The 3,351-nt window shown below is 49.9% G+C and overlaps 1 protein-coding gene across 2 annotated transcripts in view; it reads left to right on the forward strand.

Moving 5' to 3' along the window:
• Positions 1–3,351, forward strand: part of KCNG2 (potassium voltage-gated channel modifier subfamily G member 2) — a 91,160-nt gene that overhangs the window by 27,869 nt on the left and 59,940 nt on the right. The gene's annotated exons all lie outside the window — the stretch shown is intronic.

Raw genomic sequence — 3,351 nt, forward strand, 5'->3', positions numbered from 1 at the left:
CCAGGCTCCAGGATGCTCCAGAACCAGGCTCCAGGCCCTTCCAGAACCAGGCTCCAGGCAGCTCCAGAACCAGGCTCCAGGATGCTCCAGAACCAAGCTCCAGGCCGCTCCCAGGGACAGGCCGTGCTGCTCCCTGACCCAGGCCTGCCTGGCAGATGCTACTGCGCAATGCTTCACAAGTGAGCCAGCAGCTCCTCACGGAAGGTTAAATTAGGCACATTACCTTCAGTTAAAGAAGGTGTGGGAGTGAATAATTGCTTGTTTAATAAAATTGATCTGAAAAAGAAATTACCAACTAAAAATCATAATTATGAACAAGTAAAACTTTAATTACAGTATCTGGGAAATTTGCCTTGGCTGTTGCTCACTTTCTGCTCAGGATGTTGAGCTTTGCAGCCTAGTGCCTGTGAGGACATGGCGCTCCAAGGCTGCAGGGGCTGTGCCAACCTCAGCTGCTCCTCTATGGGGCGGTGGTAATAGCCTTGAGCCCCACCTCTGGGGACAGGCTGGGGACTCCCCACTGAAGCTTAGCAGTAACCCCCAGCATGGTCATGGTTCCCGGGAGTGCAGGGGCCATGCCAGCCTCAGCTGCTCTTTTATGGGGTGGTGGTAACAGCCTTGAGCCCTCCTCTGGAGACAGGCTGGGGGCTCTCCGCTGAAGCTTAGCAGTAACCCCCAGCACAGTCTTAGAGCTGGGGCTCAGGCCAGCCCAGGACACCCTCTGGGCTTCAGTGGTCCTGTGTCCACCCTGGAGCCCCTGGGCAGGAGGTGCAGGTGGATCCCTGCAGGAAACCGTGAGGGTAGTTTTCTCTGGCGGTGTCAGCCTTGCACCTCTAAAGAGTCCTGTTTCTTGGTCGGAGTTTCAGGTGAGATGGTATCTTAGTAGGAGAGGTCGTCTGGTCCCAGCCAGTGTCCTGGGCCCACCAGTGGGGCAGGCTCTGGGAGTTTGGCACAGCAGCTCGCAAACATGTGGTCTTGGGAATTTTTAGGACCTCAAGAAGCTCGTGTTCGTGGAGGAAGGAGCGTGTGGGAGAGGCATTGGAGTCCCAGTGTCTACGAGGCCAGCAGAGGAGGGGCTCGGAAGGCAGCAGGAAGCACGGGAGAAGAGCGGAGGCTCACACCCTCCTCCCTGGATTTCGCTTCCTCTGAACGCAAGGCCCAGAGCCCGAATCGTTATCCGCCCACCCACTGCCGCAGCTCTGGAAATGCTGCTCCGTGGGCTGGCCCCAAGCGTCTCTCTGCGGCTCCACAGCAGAAACACTGATGTGAATAACTACTTCAGAGACAAAAACGGTTTTAGCAGTGCATCTGCATACAAATGTACCAATTATAATCATTTTACCTACATGTTTAAACAGAATTAGCAGTTAGAATTATACTGGAACAGAAAATTCGTTTTTTTGTTTTTTGAGACAGTCTTGCTCAGGCGGGAGTGCAGTGGCACGATCTCAGTTCACTGCAACCTCTGCCTCCCAGGTTCAAGTGATTCTCATGCCTCGGCCTCACAAGTAGCTGGGATTACCAGCGCACGTCATCACACCCAGTTAATTGTTTGTATTTTTTGTACAGGGTTTCACCATGTTGAACTCCTGACCTCAGGTGATCCGCCCACCTTGGCCTTTCAAAGTGCTGGGATTACAGGTATGAGCCACTGTTCCCAGCCAACATAATATTCTTAAAACTCTTAGACATACAGACATGTAGGAATACTTATCGGTGTGGTGTGCGTGCGTCTGCATATGTGGTGCACACTGCGTCACTGCATGTCTGCCTGTGTCTGTGTGTGCATGAGTCTGTGTTGCAAGTGTGTATGTGTCTTAGTGTGCATGCAGCTCCATGTATCAGTGTGTGTATGTTTATGTGCATCTGTGTTCAAGTGTCCATGTGTCTGTGTGCATGGGTGTGGTGTGTCTGCATGGATCTGTCTGTGGTGTGTGTAACGTGTCTATGTGTGCATGTCTGTGTGTGTGGGTTCATTTATCTGCATGTGCATGTCTATTTGTGCATGTCTGTGTGTGTCTATGTGTGCAAGTATAATGTGTCTATGATTGTTCATGTGTCTGTGTGTGCATGTGTCTCTATGTGTTCATGTGTCTGCGTGTGTTATGTGCATTTGTGTATCTGTGTAACGTGTCTGTATGCATGTCTGTGTGTGCATGTGTCTCTGTATGCCTGTGTGTGCATGTGTTTGTGTGTCTATGTGTGTGTCTGTGTGTGCACATATGTGTGCATGTCTGTGTGCATGTTTCTGTATGTGCATGTGTCTGTGTGTGTGTGCAACATGTCTGTGTGAATATCTACATGTGCATGTGTCTGTATGTGTGTCTGTACATGTATTTGTGTGCTTATGTGTGTGTGTCTATATGTGCATCTGTATGCATGTGTGTAACATCTGTGCATGTGTGTGTCTGTGTGTGTAACATGTTTATGTGTGCATGTATATGTGTGTGCATGTGTGCATGTGTGTGTAACGTGTCTGGGTGTGCATGTGTCTGTGTGTGTCTGTGTGTGATGTGTTCTGTGTGTGTGTGTTTGCATATCTATGTCTCTGTGTGTAACATTTCTATGTGTGTATGTGTCTTTATGTATATCTGTGTGTGCATGTATGTGTATTTATGTGTGTCTATGTGTGTATGCATGTGCCTGTGTGTCCGTGTGTGTGTCTGTGTGTCTGTGTGTCTATGTATGTGTGTCTGTGTGTGTCTGTGTCTATGTGTGTGTATCTGTATGTGCATATGTTGGTGTGTGTCTGTGTATGTCTATGTGTGTACATGTGTCTATGTATGTGTCTGTGTGTCTATGTGTGTGCATGATCTGTATATGTCTATGTGCGTGCATGTGTCTGTGTGTGTGTCTGTGTATGCATGTGTCTGTGTATCTATGTGTGTGCATGTGTCTGTGTATGTGTGTGTGCATGTGTTTGTGTGTGTGTCTGTGTGTGTCTGTGTGCATGTGTCTGTGTGTGTCTGTGTGCATGTGTGTGTGTGTGTGTGTCTGTGTCTGTGTCTGTGTCTGTGTGTGTGTGTGTGTGTGTACATGCATGTGTCACTCCCTGGTGACCAAGTACCTGCCCCTCCATCCTTGCATCATTCATGGGTTGTGTTTGTCAGGTGATTTTTTTGCTTGAAGTGAGTCAAGTAGCTGGTCAGCCTCTGCCTCCCTATGGCCAGTGGGTCTCTGCCTTACACCAGTGGGTCTCTGCCTTACACGGATCTGTCTCTGCCTCATGCCAGTGGGTCTCTGCCTTACACGGGTCGGTCTCTGCCTTACACGGGTCGGTCTCTGCCTCACAGCAGTGGGTCTCTGCCTTACACGGGTCGGTCTCTGCCTCACACCGGTGGGTCTCTGCCT

Source organism: Cebus imitator, unplaced genomic scaffold (genome assembly GCF_001604975.1).
Source record: "Cebus imitator isolate Cc_AM_T3 unplaced genomic scaffold, Cebus_imitator-1.0 Scaffold324, whole genome shotgun sequence".
Classification (NCBI taxonomy): Eukaryota; Metazoa; Chordata; class Mammalia; order Primates; family Cebidae; genus Cebus; species Cebus imitator.